Below are 18,384 nucleotides of genomic sequence, written 5' to 3' on the forward strand. Positions count from 1 at the left end.
AAGTAATTCTATCAATGAGAACGATGTCTGGAGGTTTATATCCCTCAATCAAGACTCACCTGGCATGTGGGTCGTCCGGGTTGTATTGGAAAACCAAATTTGTGCTCTGGTTGTGGATTGGCATGCACTTCATTATAATGTGAAAAAGAAAATTACAAATGCCAGTTAACATGCCCGTGCAAAACTTGACTCTGTAAAATAAAACCTGTAAACATTAAATGTACTGTAATCCAGTAAAACATCACCGGGCAAACATTTTGCAATGCCCAGCATTTTTTAATCTGACTACTGTCCTAAGGGTTTCTCTGTGAGTGGCACTAAACCCTTCAATCCCATTCACGGGCATGATTAAAACCCCACTGACTGTCCAAGGCCTTATCGGGCATTCAAGAGCTCTAGAACAATCTGTTGGGAGGGCAACTTTCTCACAGTCATCTGTGAGCATGGCATAATGCATTGTAGGCAATGACCAATCGTTCCCTTGAGAAAAAGCAATGCATAGGTTCTCTTTCCAAAAGACAAGAAAATTAAATCAGATAATTCATGTGTTGCGGGGGCAGTCGGCAATTTGCAGTAGGGCAACTGGGCATTGCACCCACCTGTCTGTTGATTATTGTCTACTGCACAGCACTGGGAGCCCCCTTAGTATGCATGCAAATTCAGAGTATGGGCCTCATTCCGAGTTTGGTGGTAACCCTGCCGGTGCTATCGGCGTGTTGACGCTGGACTCGGAATGATTTACCGGTGCCTGACTTCCCGGTAACACTGGGGGATTACAACCCTGGTGATCCGGGAATTCAGGCACTGGCAAATTGTAAGTCCCCATTCCCATAGAGTCCTCTAGGACTCTATGGGAATGGGGACCATGGAAGCACCGTGGTTAATGGTGTCGGTGCTTCTGTGACAGCTTGCCTGTCGTGGCCGCTGTGCCCAGCAGGGTCAGACCTGTCAGGCACAGCGGCTCTGGCAGGCAAACTCGTAGTTTGCCATTCCGGGAACAGTGCCGGTAGGTTCCCCAGCACCGTTGTTTCTGGACCAGCAAACTTATAGTGAGGCCCTATGTGTATTGTTTACAACGTTCACAATCTGATATGCACTGTACACAGCGTGTGCCCTGAATGCATGGGGCACATAACGAAAAGCTAAGCAGCAAGCAGGTATGAAGTCCTAGGGTTTATGTTCATGAGGCAAACAATAAAACATATTTGAAATGCAGCAAAACTTAAGTAAAACTGAAAAATGCATTGCTGCAACAATATCGAGATTGGGGGGGGGGGCAGGGAGGAACAGGGCCAACTATAGATGGTGGTGGGCATGAAAGTGGAAGTCTAAGTGGCATAGGAGAGGCTATCACCTCCCCCATACAATCAAAAGGAGGTTGCATATTAAAACATAACAAATCTGGTTACACCTTTTTGGCAAAAATGCATTTGGGAGTATAATGCATTGGAGCCGAAGCCCTGATGATGATGAGCAGGTATAGAGGGTCTCATGGTAAGCTGTCAATGCTGAGCATCCTTCCCTCTCTGGAATAAGTGGCCAGATACAGGGTCAATGAATCCCAGGAGCCCCAAACCTTGACTTCACCCCTCTCCCAAAAGCCTTGAAATAAGTATGGACAGACCTACAAGACCTCAGTGATGCAAGGATATCAAACGGAGAGGATGACTGGTGAGAAGCCCAAGTGGGCATGCCGCCTTAGAAAGGGCCTGTTGGTGAGCTAGGCTCCTGTATCTATCAGAACAGCAGCATCATTATCTGAGTCCTAGCTTACTCGTTGATAAAAGCCGGTCGGTAGATCCATAACTTCATACAAAAGTAGGAGCCACCTAGGATGAGCCCGAGAGGCTAGACTGGTCCAAAATTCCCATTTTATGCACTCATTTCTGGCCACTTTTCCAGATTCCAGTATTTAGTTAAACAATACCTGAAATTATCTGGCCCTTCAGTGCTGTCTTTAAACTGGGACTCAAGTGCATACGTATTCTGCATCTTCTGGCATGTTTCTGTGTTTTAGATATTTTCAATATTCGTGCAAAATTCCCCTGCTGGATATTCCAGTTAACCAGCGCAAATGTTTTTTTGGGCACTGGACTATATACTTCCACTTGGAAGCCTTATGGGGTTCTACTAATACAATACATATATCAGCTGAAACCAATGAGCATGCCCAAATCTAAGGGCTGGTCTGGCAAGACAGTAAGAGCAGCTACTTGGGGCACCACTAGCAGAATAACGTTTTGGACCTGAAAACATCATATCTGCACTCAATGTAAAATGGGGTCTCAACAAAATGGCACTTTAATCAGACTGGCAGCATAAATTCCGGGATTACCTGGAATGTTCTCCACAGCAGTTTGGTGTGTTATGTTATGGTGGTTTATACTGTGCACTGCTACCACCTAAGGGCAGTCTCCAGGCATTCATGTGGCTTTTCAAACAAGAGGACAGGGTTGGTTGGTGAGGGTAGAGTGATATGATGGGGCCAGGACCAGGAGAAACTGGTGTGTGGGTGTGTTGCCCTGCAGATGGTTGGTTGCGTGCCCTGGCTTGTTGTATCCGCACCGGTAAAGTCCAATGCCTCCGTTGTTTATATGTGTCTGTTTTTATGTTGGAGTCTGTCTGTGTGTTTTATGTGTAGATCGGATGGTATTTAGGTTGTGTGCACGGTCTTGTTGTATCCATATGGGTAAGGTCCAGTGTCCGGGTTTGATTGTTATAAACGTGTGCTACTTGTGTTGGGAGTGTGGTAAGGTCCAGTGTCCGGGTTTTATTGTTGTAATCATGTCCTACTTGTGTTGGGAGTGTGTTAGTGTATAGGTTGGCTAGCCCAGTGGGCGGGTATTGTGCTTGGTGGTGTGTTGGAGGAAGCAGGAGCGGGGTGGTTAGTACATTGGCTACTCTCCAAGTGCTTTTATGTGGCTAATCTACGCAATTCTATATAGTGGTACGCATGGTTAATTTCACAATCTATCAAAGTGTGACGTGTGCCTCATCTTCAACAAACGTATCGAAAATTGCTGCATGGCTGATCTTCACAGTTCTATCTAAAATGTGCTGCATGGCTAAACTTCACAATTTAAAGGTGGCACGTGGCTAATCTTCACAGGTGTATATAAAAGTGCAGCATGGCTTATGTTCACAATTCTTTCTAAATGTGATGTGTGGGTAATCTTCACAAAAGACAAATGACAAAAAACATACGCCAGCAACTGGGTAAAGTAGGAACCATTTGCAACCGGTCAACAAGAATTTCCACCCCGTTTTCTTCACGTGTCTACGCTTGAGCTGTTATAGAGCTGTGATCCTTTTTAACGTGGGCATTTGAATGCTATTGCATGTTATAGCAAAATATGAATTAGCATGGATTTTTATGCATTCTGCAAAGACGTTGCTTTTCAGCGTATTGTAACACAGGGTTGAATTAAACTACTCCATGTGTAACCAATTTGGGTTGGCCGTGATCTGCGTGGGGTAGTGGAGGGGGTAGGAAGGAGAAGAGGTGCAGGGCCCTGCAGGTGAGCAGCTAATGCGGGCTGCAGCTATCAAGTGTATGCACCCGCCCTACATCTGGTGATGCTCACTTCCGCTCCTTCAAACTTTCGGTGCCCTCTCTTTGTTGAGCCTGCAACCCCATACATGAAAAAGCTAAGCACTGTGCAGAGCTATCGCACTAGAAAGCCACATCCAGGCCCTAAAATGAACTCCTGCACTGAGGTGCCTACACCCCCCACACCCGCTAACTTGTGATCTGGGTTTTCTACGCTACTCAACAGTACGCCGCAATAAGTAAGCCAGCTGTTAGTGCATTAATGAAGGTACTATGAATAATCGCACTCGTGGTTTGTATATATACCCTTGTCCCAGAGGAACGGTACTGAAAATCCTCAGAGACAACAGGTCTCTGCGCCATCTAGCATCAGAGAATCTAATCCTAGTAAAAACCCTACCACAGCGCAGCAAAAGCTAAATGTTACCTACACATAAAATCAGAAAAGCTGAGACTTCAATTAAAAGAAGGTCAGGAAGACCTACTGCAGAGCAGATTAAAGTTCACAGATGTTTCCGGTCACCGCAAACTTGACACTGCAACAGCCAACCAAAGGAGCACCACCGCAAACAGACCACACTGTGTATCCAGAACAGAACTCCTATACAAAGAAAACAGACTGCAACAAGTGAAAGTAGACACTCAAAGCAAAAAAGGACCATTGAGCCAATCCGGCATATGCAGCGAGAAAGGTAATAGAACCACCGACGATGCACCCTTAAAAGCAACTCTCATTTCGCAAACCAATGCATGGCAACAAAAACCGCATGAACAAGAAGCCCCCCAATGGCGAAAACGAGCATGCATACCAAGCAAGGAAAACCCACACCACCAGCACCGTTGAAACAGCTTTGGGCTTGGTTACCGAAGACCTTATCTTCTACCGTGAGAAAATAGCAACTAGAGGCCCTCAAACATGGGCCCCTCGAAACGTCTCCACCATCTTTTCCCAACATAGCAACGTCCATACAAATTGCTTCCTGGAATACACGCGGACACAATCACCTTATGACAAAAGGAGGCATTAACTTGGGCCAGTTTGATATACTAGCTTTGCAAGAACTATGGTTGACTGAAAAACTACACTTAGATGGTTTTGACATCGTGTTCGCCCCAGCAGCCAAAAACAGGCTGGGGCGTCCATCGTCTGGCCTTCTATTAGCAGCCCAGGAGGCCAGCGGCATCAACATCCTCGAAACACTAGTACTCTCAATCCACTACCTGGCGATCAGAAAAACCTGGGCGAACTACGACCCGATTTCGGCAAAAAAATCAAACATCGAAATTGCCATTATCAACGTGTAGTAGAATCCACAAGCAATTACAGATGAAAAGTTCCTGAGGTAGATAAAAAAAGAAATCGACAACATCTGTGCTGACAAACAGATCGCTCACACCATCATCTGTGGCAATCTCAACGCTAATTGCAGGAAAACTGATCGCCTGGCTCAGCAGCACAGACCACAGACCACATCAGAGAAAAGAGGTGAGCTGTGGAACGCCTGGATGACTTCACAAGGCTTTCACAACATCGATATGGTCTTCCTTGACCCGGAAAGAATCCCCACGTGGGAGAGAGACAACCTAAAGGGAACAATGATTACACCTTCGTCTCAGACGCAATGTTGAATTTAATAACGGCTTTCGAAGTCACACGCAGAGCAGCGAGCGACCACAATCTCCTAAGAGCCACATGGAATTCCATCTCACGCATCAACCCTACAATGAAGGCAATCATCGAGTGAAATCCACAGGGAAACCGTTTGAGAATGACCGCCGCAAGAGTAGAACAACTGACGTTGAGCTACCAAATTCAATCGAATGAAGATATTGACTACCAGCCACTGCTGAGCCCCTACAAAGAAAAACCACGCAGCCAGATCCTCTCTAGAAAGCCGGAAACCCATCAGTATGACAAACAAGTAGTCATCAAGCGAGCTGCTCTCAGACAACTCAAGAGAAAAGCCAAAAAATCCAACTAGTCCGCACTGCTGCTAGAATTAGCAACAGAATCTAAGAAATACAAAGCATGGATAAAGCACAACCGAGCTCTTCTCTAGCAGAAAGACTCAGAGGAATTACTAAAAAAAAGAATTATGGGCCCTTATTAAACCTCCAGTTGATCAGAGCGCAGCCGAGCCGTCTAACAGCGTAAGCGAAACAGATGGAAACTCCATTTTGATGTTCTATTTCAACAACCCAAGTCATCAGACACAACGCCCCAAGTAAATCACAAAGACTCTTAGGCCGACGTTTCCAACTTGTAACACATCACCTCAATTATCAGCAAACTCAAAGCCTTGCAAGCCCCGGGCCCTGACGGAGTGACTAATGTCGATCTGGAAAATGTCAAGACTGAATGGGCCCCTTTCATCAGCGGCAAGAACGATCCCAAGATCTTGGGCCTCATCGACAGTGGTCCCAATTTACAAAAAGGAAGACAGATCGGATCCTCAAAACTACCGGCCAATTGCCCTCCTAGATACAATTGGGAAAGTATTTGGTATGCTCCTACTAAAGCGATTCCAGAGCTGGGCAACAACTGCTCGCTGTGCGGATCCCTTCCAAGCCGGCTTAAAAAAAAACTCATCAACAGTCAACATAATGCTGCTAAGCATTGCCAAAAGCAAAATCTTAGACGGCTCCACCAAACTATTTGTGGCGTTCATAGACTTGACACAAGCTTTTGACCTCGTCGACAGAGACGTACTATGGTCAAAGCTTCTTCACTGGAACTGTCCGCCAAACATCATTTCCCCAATCAGAGCTCTCCATACAGATACCATGCAAGTAAAACTGAATAGAAAAGTACTCCTATCGGCGGAAATACCCACACGCAGAGGAGTCAAGCAAGGCTGTCCGCTTGCACCAGCACTATTCGTGGCCTTTATGGGAGATTTCAAAGACACATGCTCCACCATTAGAGCTTTTCCTCCAAAAATAGGGGGTACCCTGATGCCACGTCTAATGTACGCTGATGACATTACACTGCTAGATCAAAGCCAGATCGGTCTCCAAAGACAACTAAACCATCTGACTGATTACATCAGCCGATCGAACCTGGAGATAAACAAGACCAAAACCAAGATTTTGATCTTGGAAAAGAAAGTGAAACGGTCAAACCCCTTCAAATGGAGTCTCGAAAAGGTCCGGATTGAAACATTGACCAAGATCAGATACCTTGATGTTATTGTCGACAGCACACGAACGGAAGCCAGCATGCAAAGCCATCTCTGGGCGAAAGTGTGATCACTAACAACACAGACTCACATTCTGGAAAAGAAATTTGGACGCTTCTATCTGATCCCTACTCTTAAATTCTACAAGGCAAAAGTCGTTCCAGCATTAACATACTGGGCCGAAGCCATGCCCACAATTCCAGAAGCTTTCTGGTAAAAAATTGAGGGCTTCTTTTGGAAATCAGTGATGAATCTGCCTAAATCCACTTCGATGGCAGCAATAAGAAGAGCCTTGCTTCTCTCAAAGCTACAGTAGACTTCAACAGCATCTCCCTATTCCGGAAAATGTTACTCCCTCAAGGCCTTCCACTGTACCAACTGATAAATTCGGAATTGACAGCAGACAACTGCAAAATGTTAGCAAACTGGGCAACAAAGATAAGGCTACTGCTTGACCAAATCGCCTGCACCGAGGCGATCTAATTGCCAATCCATGCAAAATTAAAAGAAAACTTGCAGAGCTAGACTGGGTCACTGCACTGGGCAAAGCAAATGAAAAGAAACTCCTTGCAGACCTACCAGTCCGGGCAATGAAACTGAACGAAATTTCCCAATTTCTCAAGAGATTTCCTAGCAGACCTATACGACAATTCTTTCTGAGAGCTTGTCTAAATCGTCTACACACTAATGAAATTCTCCAGATCAGAGGCCAATCTGCTTCAAAAACATGCAGACTGTGCAAAAAGACCCACCAAACTGAATCTGTTGACCACCTGTTAACGACCTGCACGGGATCACCGAAATCCGACTCGCATATCTACGACCAGTGTTAGCAACGCACACCATTCTAGAAGAAGAAGAGTCGTGGCCTCACCTGATGAGCGGGAACAAAACAGCTTGGACAATCACCACGGCCAAGATTCTTCAAGCAGCCTTGGATAAATGCAACGAACTGACAAGAGAGAGCACTGCTCACCCTTGACCCAGCACAAGCCAAGCACATGACTGATTAACCCAAAACTGTAGGAACATCACAGATTGGCCTCAGAAGACTTATAAAGCACCGTCCTTGTAAAATCTATTTATCTAGATAAACACAAGTAAAAACATTTATATATATACCCATGTCCCTGCAGCCACTTCCTTCTCCACACATTCGTTTATATTTCCTCTGCATTCTACCACCTTACTATTGTACAGCACGTGGAAGCAGGTTTTCTCCATGTACTGTGACTTCCTTTGTACAACATTCCCAGTCGAAGCACTACGTTGCCTCCCATAGCAAACGCTAAATACAAAAAAAACGAATACGAATGCACTCCAGCGAGAGATCGTGTGCTTCTGAGAGGCGCAAAGTGGCGTGTATTGTTTAATCCGTCGTTCGTCAAAGAGATTTGGAAAAAAAGAATTGGAACAGTTGTCAGAATTCTGCCCCAGCAGTTTTGAGTCGATTGTGCTAATGAACACAAAAAATATGTCCATTAACTATATCATATGCTCGTGCGAAAATCACACAATGTCTGTCGTAACGATTATGGTTTGCATTACTCAATAACTAAGACGTTTGGCAACGATTACGTAGTTACAGGATATGATTGTAAGAAGTCTAGATGCAATTAGTTGTATAAGGAGTAATTTAACTTTGTCATGAAGTCACGCATCGGTATAATTGCCCAGTACATGTATTACACACTTTCTATCAGGAACTATATAGCGCATAAGGCACAAGTTACCGAAGGCGCTATACTTGGCTGTTACATTCACCCAGTGGGCAATTGAAAGAAGCAACACCTCCCCGCGAATAACACGCACTTGTTGGGTCTTACCTGTCGCACCGCCGACTTTTCTTTGTTTCTGGTTCTTGTAACTGAACCCCGATATTCGTGGCTTCTTTCCAGAGGCAGGTGCGGGGGTTTGCGGGAAAGCACCTGCGCGTGCCCCGTTCCTCGTGCTCGTTCGCCTCGCCTCTGTCTTGCAGACCCCTCTGGAGTGCCACAGTGCGGTTTCCCACCTGTGACTTCGGCAAGCGAAGTGGAGGAGAAATAAAAGGAGGCTGTGGGAGCCAGTACGAGCCAGTCACCAATAGGCAACAGGCAGGGAGGCGATTGCACCCGTTGTCATGGTTACAGCTTAGACCCAGGTCTATTTTTCCAACCACTTCCCCAGTTCATATTTACTCTAAATTATCTCTGGTCACTTCGGAGGTAAATGTGTTTTATTGCCACATATGTCAACATTTACACCTTGTTCGCCTGTATTCAAAGAAAGCTGACATTTGGGAGGCCAAGGGAGTCTTTGGGGAGTAATTGGCAGATGTTGCCCTGTAAACTGTGCTCTCAGACTGCACAGCAGCGTGGATTAAGAGGAGGGCTCCGGCTCACAGGCTGACCAATGCGTTGGACTTTACAATGCCACTGACGTGGGAAGCACAGGTGAACAAGTAATCACGCCTTGCATTAAACAACACAAGGCTTGGCAAAGCCTGTGCATTGTGCTTTGGTACAGTGGCAGGTTCACAAAATGCAAATGGCTGGTATATGTACCTTGCTCCCGACAAGCGATACACCATGTCAGAACCCGCAGCCTTATACCCAATAGCCGAAATAAGACACGAGGCGACAACGGTCGTGTTCAAATGTGCAGACATGGGCCAGGAAACCAACAGAGAATCCCTGTCACAAAAAAGTGCCTCCTGAGCACAGAAACCTGTTTTTGAAAAACGAAAATAGGGTTGAACACCTTTAACCCTCATACAGAAAAGTTGGTTATGAATGCATTTAGTTTGATTACAATAACAATGAACGTCATCATACACCCTCCAGTCTTAAAGGATATGGCTTTATAGCTAGCATTGAAGAAATGTACAATTCAACGTGTCTACCCACGTGGTACAACACACCACTCTTCTAGCAGATTCGTCCTCATAACATAATGGTAGCTAACTCAGCAGATCCCTGTCTGCTTTCATCCCTGCTCCTTCTACACCAGTAATAGGGCAGGTCCTGGACGTAGGCTGACATAATAGAAGTACTACCATAAGTGCTCATGTATGTATCCCAACCAATCTGCACTAAGGTGACCATATAAAAAAAACGGGACATGCCACAGACATAGAAGAAAGACTACAGTAGACACAAACAGGACACCAATAAAACTGTAGTCCTACTTCTATGTCGCTAGCCTGTTGCATGGGGGTGTTCACAGGCACACTCCTCTCATTGGTGGAGAGCAGGCAGGGAGAGGAAGAGGAGGAAAAGTGAGGCATGAAAAGCATTCACGTGTGCATTCACGCACAGGAAGAGTTGCACTGGGCCCGATATTGGGATTTCTGAATCGGTTCCTGGCAAAAACCAGGACCGTAGCCACCCACCCATCCCATGCCAAGACAGGGTTTCTTAAATTAAAAAACTCTCAGGACCCCGGGACGCAGGTCGATTTCCCGGGACCGTCCCAGGAAAACCGGGACATCTGGTCCCTCTAATCTGTACTCATTCGACACCACCTCCCTAATCATGGCAACAGCTCATGGCACCATCAAAAGCATGTCTGCGGCTTACTTGGTCCATGGCTCGTGTACTTCCAGGGCCCTACACAATAAAATACTATCAGCTTGGACAACCACATGATATTCCTGAATTGTGGCCCGCATTCTGACGCTCTACCAATGCACTTTAAATCTGCTTGGAAGCACCCCTGTTCAGTTGCAGCCCTGTGACCCAAAGGCTCGGACTGGCCTATAGGGCAATGGGGCAATGCCCGGACCAAAAACACAACATTCTAGTGTGGCCCATTTATTTGTTCAAAGTGGGCCACTTTTTCGGCCAATGTGAGACAGTGTCACGAGTTTCTTCACTAGGCGGCTAGTAGTTTTGACACTTGCTGCTGAATAAATATCCACGTTTTATCCAAAAACTCCCCCTTGGGTATTATTCAAACAGTCTGTCACAAAAGGAATGAATTGTCATTTGCAACTGTGGGCCACTTTCTCATTGGTGCCCGAGACAATTTTATGCCCCAGTCCAACTCTGCAAACTCTGCCAATGCAGACCTGCGGCCCCTCCTACTATTGCATTACTTCATCCAGGCACTGCCCTATTGAAGCCCTTATTTTTCTACCCAACCTCTTGTTTTCCCACAACAGCCCACAAACAATTCTGCCAAGGCGCTTTAGTCCTAAACTGTAGGAGCCCTTGATATTATATTAGTTGATCACATGCGCATCTTTGCAAATGCACCTTCAATTTCATCTCAGTTTGCAGTCACATGTCCTCTGCTGTTGTTAAAGAGGCAGAGGTAACCTCCATATTTCGGCGGGCCAGAGGCAGTGCACGCCCCCTCCCCATGCAGCAAATACAGCAAGTGTAATGCTGGTTCAACAGGACTTTCTGTCCACTCTACATGTTTGTCACTAAAGCACCCGGTAGCTGATTGCATTCTAACCTCCTCCAATATTTCAATTAGGTAGGATATGTCGATCTGTTTTTGGCTGTTTTACTCCTGCCACCTGTGACGAATCGCGGGATTCTGTCACTTCTCCCCAGGTGGGATCCTTTCAATGTGATGCTAGGGAGGAGTTCTCGCTCCGCAATGCCCTCCCTTGCGGTATAGAGGTACGCAGGACCTCACCGGGAGAGACTCCCCCTCTGAGGACAAGGACTACCGTACTTATGAGGAACTCCCTAAGCCACATATCACTTACCTACTGAAGAAAGACATGAAGAACAAACCAGAATTTGTTATTATAATCCAAATACTTAAATTGTGCCTATGAAGAAAAACTTATGCTATAGTAAGATGAAGAAAACCGTTGGAACAATACTAAATATGAGTAAAAAAAAGGAAGGACTTTAACGCTGTGCTGGGGAAGTCTCACGGCAGTGTAAGAAGAATGGGAGGTTGATACATTGAGAGAGAGAGACCCAGGGAGTTTCTAACTGGCTCGCCGAGGCACAGAGGAGGACATTTCAACGTTCTGCAGCCGATGCAGAATGGAAGTCCAGGTGTAGCTTCAGACGTGTGGCATCGAAAAGGAGACGAGACACAATGTACAAGAATTGGTTCCCCCATAGTCTTTATATAAGAGTTCTCCGCCTACATGCGAGTATCGCTACCATAGGGTGCTTTAGAACTAGAATATAGCCATACACAAGAATGGTGCTCGCGCGATGTGAAGTCAACACGCTTACGAAGCACAACAGGGCACGTGATGACGCATATAAATAGCCGGCCATTTTTGAATGATCCATATCGTCTAAAACGATCGGATCGCACGTGAGGCCAAGGAAACAAAGATCAGGAAACTTTACTTCATAAATTCAAGGTAAGAAACATGACCATTCAACACATAATCCCAACATACATAGGGACTTACAATGCTTGGCTGAATACATTGGTTGTTTATTTATTTATTCTTAGTGGGCCAATGACTGCCAAGATTGTTAAGGAAAGCTTAAAGCACAAGAGATCAGCCTAACGGCATATTACTTGAACTAAGGATCACAAGTTAACAGATTGGGATCAACATTAGCAAAATTTGATTTTGAAGTAAGTAATACACAAGTTACCCTTTGCATCTACTGCTGCTGTTTTATAATGTATATTGGACCCCTAGGCAGAGCCAGTAATTAGTTTATCATTTTTTGTTCCCCTAATTTGCAGGCTACAATATTTCTTTGAATTTGAATACGATCAAACCAGATCATCATAACCCTCCTGATGAACCATCCCAACTGGATGGAGAAACACGTGTAGAGGGGCTATCTAGTTTTTCATTGCCCAGAAATGGCATTTTGAATAGCAAAAACTTTCAGTTGTTATTACAAAAACATTGCTATGAAAAGGTTGAATTGAAAAGGATTGCTATGAAAAGGTTGAAAACTCACTTTGAATTGAATGCAACAAATAACAATTGTTTTGTATGAATGAAATACAGAGCAATTGCCAGAACTTCCAGCTGTCATAAAATAAATATTACTTTGAAAAGGATTGTGTCGCAAGAAATTATTTTTGAATTGATTTCAATCAAGAACTCAAAATCAACCGTTGGAGCGCACCAATTATCTCTGTTGTCAATTTCATTTTCATTATAAGCACTGGTCAGTCGCAGTGATTCAGAGATAAGGTGCTGCAAACAAAAGTAAATATATACTAACCACATCAGGAAACTCGCCATAATTGTTCAGACTGGACTCAAGTAACACAATGTACAAGGCGGCCCAGGCATGAGCGAGGAATAAGTGGTGGCAGGGCCACAATCAAACCGTGGTGTGTCAGCGAGTCCATAAAAAATGTTGATTCCTCTTTCTTCCGAGGAAGAGCAAAGCGAACCGAAAGAAGGAAGAACCGCAAACGCATGTGGGAGCACAGAAAAAACTAAGAGCCAGCCTGACAAGTGACAGAGAAGGCCTCAGGCTGTTCTGCAGCCCGGTGAAGTTATCCATCTATAGTTCAGGTAACAGGAAAAGCGGGAGACTCAGGTGGACGATCAAAGATGATAACTGGAATGCTCATACTCGTCCCAGTCAAGATGAAGTGATGGGAGTGTGTGAAGAGAACAAGAATCATAACTGGAACACTCATACTCGTCCCAGTCAAGATAAAGTATTGAAAGTGTATGAAGAGAGCAAGAAGTATTACTGGAACACTCCTACATGTCCCAGTCTGGATGAAGTGTCAAGAATATATATAAAGAGCGAGAAGGATTACTGGAATGCTCATACTCGCCACAGTCAAAATAAAGTGTCAAGAACACACAGGAAGGAGAGAAGTATTATTGGAACGCTCAAACATGGCCCTGTCAAGATAAAGTATGAAGAGTATATGGAAAGAGCGAGAGTCACTACTGGAACCCTCATACTCGTCCCTGTCATGATAAAGTGTGAAAGGTAAAAAAAGAGAGTGTTAAACATTACAGGAACGTTCATACTTGTCCCAGTCAGGATTACGTGTCAAGAGTAAATAAAGAGTGTGAGAATCATTACCCACAACTGGAACGTTCATACTCGTCCAAGTCCAGATAAAGCACCAAGAGTGGCTAAAGAAAGTGAGAATCATTACTAGAACACTCATACTCATCCAAGTCAAGATAAAATAAATAGAGTAAGAATCATCACTGGAACATTCAGATTAGTCCCAGTCATGATAAAGAGGAGTGAACATTAAATTAAGGGAAACCTTTAAGCCTGACTGAAAAAACCCAACAAGGATGAATAGGATAAGACAAGAAGAGTATAAAGAGGAGAGAAAGAGTAATCACGCGGAAAGGGCACTTAAAACCTGGAAGGATCCAGTTTCAGAGCTATTTGACTTAATGCAAATATTTACAGAGAACTACTTATGGATACTTTATTGAAAAGAACTTGATGAAGAACCAGCTCGCAGGAAAAGGGAGTCATTCTCCTGTACTTGTGTTGCTTTAATAGTGGTAAGGTTAGAGTAGGTTAGTTTGAACAGTGGACTGATCTTTATTTGGACTCTCAACGATGGCTGACGAGCAGATTAGCTAGTTTGGTTAGTTAGGGAACACCCTTAGGACAGGAAGAGGTCAGAGTTTTCACTTTTCATTTAATAAAGATCCACAGTGGTATAGCAGATCAGAGTCAGTGTTCTTAATCTGACCCGCAACACAGTATTCTTGGACTGCAGAGGAAAAATCTGAGTGGAAGAGGAGAAGTAGAGACTGCAGTAGGATTAGTAAGTTCCTTACAGATTTTGAAAAGTTCAGCTATGTTGTTGGTGGCCCCAGAGATGCAGGTTTGAATATGGGCACGCTTCTTGTTCTTCTTCTGGGTGGAGAGTCTATAGAGTGTTTGCAGCAGGCAACAGGCCAGTTTGTCAGAGGATGTGTGAGAAGCCAACCACTTCAGTTCCACAACTCACTTGTTTTTCAGTGAGGCTAGGTCGGAATCATACCAACTATTGCACTTGGAAGCAGGCTTCATGCGGATCGTCATGGCAGGGGCAAGGATGTCAAGGGTGTTGGAAATGGAGAGGTGAAGCTTAGCAAGGACTGAATCAGAGTGAGAGTCAATAACAGGAAGGGAGGGGGGAATAAAAGAGGCAGCAAAGGTGACAACTGACACTCGCTTCATCAGTCGGATGAGGGAGAAGGAGGCTGGCAGTGCGACAGAGGCTTAGCCGGTGTCATGAACCTAAGCAGAGCACCAGGCATTCCCTCATATAGCCACCAGGGACATTCAGGCAATATTGGCAGGCAATGGACAATGAGAGTTGCTGGTTGGCATGAGCACCTGTATACAGACTGTAATTGCCCCTGCCAAAATGGCTGCCAAGTTAGGACTCAGCCTGGGACCAAAGATGGCCCCCAAGCTGCCCATACTGCAAGTATACCTGGTGTTCTAGTGGAAAGGTTCAGCCCAGGACTATACAAACCCCACCCTGGGCTCAGCACATGCAAGTGGTGTAACATTTTCCATGATCCCGGCCCCACATTTCTGGAGATTCCAGCTATTCAGCAGCTCGGTTCCACTTACCGGATCCTCGTCACTTAGTTTGCTCTGTTGCTAACTTCAATACTTTCACAGAGTGAGTGCTCCCATCTGCAGCCACGCCAGCTTCTACTCACCTGGATTCATGTTGGAGCTTTAACCGCAGCATTCCTCTGGAAGGGAAGAGACAAAACAGTAAGTCTGGTGCCATTAACACCTACACTAATCCCCCGGAACCCTCAGATCTTTGCTAAGCTGAAACCGGCACCCGTGTGTGCACAGCTGACTACCCTCTTGACATCCGCGCGGCTATAGCAGTATTCCGCTTCTTCACAGCTGACGGCCCGCTTCAGCATCCGCATCAGCAGAGCAGCATTCCGCTTCTGCACAGCTGACGGCCCGCTTCAGCATCCGCCCCAGCTGAAAGACAAAGTGGCAAAAGAGGAATATTTACAAACCACGCATAACACGTGCACTGCGTGTCTTGAGCAATACGCTCTACAGGCATTAAAGGATACTAAGGACTTAACAAACATTCTAAAGACCCTAAGGACACTCTGCATTGCCACAGAGCAGCGCAGCAAAGGAAGGACATTACCCTGAGACTTACCTACAGGAAGAATCTTGTGTGCCACAGCAGGGCTGGGCCACTACCATCCAGTGACGCAACTGAACCAGATGTTGTCCTGATCATTTTGCGAGTTCAACTACAATACAGTAAGGTGAGCCCTGGTTCCCCCCCAACCAATCAACCTATGGGGTATAGTGTCTCACTCCTAACTGCACTGTACGCTGGGCAATAGTTTTTCAGAGAAACAGTGGGAAAAGGAGTGGTTTGGGCTAGCATCTGGTTCCTGTGGTTCCGTCACCTCAACCGGAAATTCATTCCACTGACCCAGACCTGGCCCTCCTGCAGGGCACCAGAACCAGGGAGCAAAGGAGGTCCAAATGAGAGGAGAGGAGAGAGTGATCAGACCAAGAGAGAAGTGTACTGAGAGGGTTAGAGAGAGAGAGGTCAGCTGAGATGATCACATCCAGAGTGTACCCGCTGAGTGAGTGGGACCAGAGGGAAGAATGGTGAGGGAGAAAGAGTCACAGGGGTTGTGGAAGGGTAAGACTGCATCAGGAGAGTAAAGATGAATATTTAAATCTCAGAGGAGAGTGAGCTTTGAGGTAACAGTCACGAGAGAAACTGTGAGGTGAGCCCACTCAGATAGGAAGAGGGAGACCAGCCTAGCGGTTCTGTAGATGGTAGGCGGAGTGATCGGCAGGGTAGGAGAGATGAGAGCTTGTAGAAAAGACATTCAAAGAAGGAGTAGGATTGAAAGGGTATGATAGAAGCAGGGATCCATTCAGGGAAGAGAAGGGCCACTCCACCTCAAGACTTGGAGAGGATCTTTTAGCCCTCGGGAAGAAAAGTGACAAAAGCAGTGACAGAGCTGGCATTGAACCATGTTCACTGAGCGCGAGGACATCAAGGTCAATGCCTTCTAGGAGGTGACAGATTTCAGTCGAGTGTTTGACAGCAGAGCAAGAACTGGGGGTAGCTAATTGAAGCTGGTTGCCATCTTTAAACATTTTCAGAGGAGGAGTACAGGGTTGAGGTACCACCACAGGAGGGGGTCAGGAGAAAAGGTGGTGGAAGACAGAGGAGTGGCTGGAGAAGGGAAGAGGTTAAAGACAGATGGAAGCCACATATCAGGAAGGAGGAGGATGGGCTGAGAGCCATAAGCCATGATAATGCCATTCAGGTAAGCATTGATGATGCACCTAGATGATGGAAAGAGTGCCAAGAGCACTTCCCATCTGGTTACACCATTAATGAATGTAGAAGAGAAAGGGGAGAGGATAGAAACCATATGGGGAGTACATTGGTCAGGGGAGGAAACAAAAAAGAGAATGTCAGCAATAGTTCGCTTGGAGAGAGCATTGACATAGGTGTCAGCAATGGGCAGACCTGGCCCTGAGACCAGGATATCCTTCTTAAACTGTTTACTTTCAGGCTTTGAAAGAGAGGGAGGATAGGAAATAGAGTAGCAGTTAGCTTCTTTGTTTGCATCAGAGCCGTCACAAATATGTGATCCATCAGCCTTCTCATATGGTCCATCTTCACGCATGCCTTGTAATCACATGCCAACATTAGGGTACTTTGTTAATCCCCCTGGCTCTGCACTTCATGTGTTACATTGTACACTGAACTCAATGGTGACAATGTATGAAATTATTCATGAAGAATTAAAAGAACAGAAGTGTCTTTTGTCCACAATTGTTTCTAAACTGACATACCTGGAAGGTTTTATTTTGAGCCAGAAAATAAGATTGAACAATGTGATAGATATTTCCTTTGGGGAGGGTACTGTTGGTGATATATCTAGAGCACCCTCACTTAAGTCTGATCTGGTAATTGATATGGACAAGGTCACATCTGACGCAAATAATGATATTAGCTCTGCCACAATCCCAATAAGATGTGACAAGCAGGCAGTAGAGGTGAAAAACCTGGGCCATTGTAGTACAAACGCATTCACATCTATCACAGAGATAACGGAGGACACGGGAGAGGTCAATCTATCGAGTATCTGCCTGTCAACTGTGCATGACAATTTGCCACCCAGTTCTTCTGCGAACGGACTTGCACCTGTGCCCTCTGTAAATTCCTTTTCAGGACCACGTAGAAGTTCCTGAGAGAAAAAAGATAAAAAAATCTACAAACATCAAAAATCCTTCTATACAAAAAAAGTAAGGGCTCCTGCAAATGTGTATGCAAATTAAAGGCTTGTCCTTCGGCTAATAATGTGAATGATGAGCAATCGACCTCTAAGAGGAGGAGAAAACTGCTGCAAAACAACGCCCTCTGAGCAGTCTTGGGCTTGAGACGCTCCGACCACATCTCCCATATCAGAAAGGAGGCTCATTGGATTCCCATCAAAGCCCACTTTGAGTTCAAACTCCTAGCCATCACCCATCGCTGCTTACATAACACTGCACCCTCCTATCTCACAAACGGTATCACTAAGAAACACAACTTGCACAATCGCCGTTCCTCCACCACTTCTGCCCTGACATTCCCAGATTTACCAGACGAAGGTGGGCTCTGGGGGCTCCGGTTTCACCACCATCGCTCCCACACTTTGGAACGCCTTGCCTCTGCACATACAAGGTGAACCTGCCTATGCCATCTTCTGCAAGAAAGCAAAAACCTTTTTAT

The 18,384-nt window shown here is 45.4% G+C and overlaps 1 protein-coding gene across 2 annotated transcripts in view; it reads right to left on the minus strand.

The window, feature by feature from the left end:
* The window catches only part of LOC138581355 (neuropeptide Y receptor type 6-like), a 323,800-nt gene extending 315,045 nt beyond the window's left edge, over positions 1-8,755 (minus strand). For both annotated transcript variants that reach the window (XM_069652627.1, XM_069652626.1), the window contains exon 1: positions 8,556-8,755. The gene's annotated coding sequence lies outside the window, so the exon portion shown is untranslated. The remainder of the gene's footprint in view (positions 1-8,555) is intronic.
* Between the last annotated feature and the right edge of the window lie 9,629 nt (positions 8,756-18,384).

Source organism: Ambystoma mexicanum, chromosome 3p (genome assembly GCF_040938575.1).
Source record: "Ambystoma mexicanum isolate Mex_15411 chromosome 3p, UKY_AmexF1_1, whole genome shotgun sequence".
NCBI lineage: Eukaryota > Metazoa > Chordata > Amphibia > Caudata > Ambystomatidae > Ambystoma > Ambystoma mexicanum.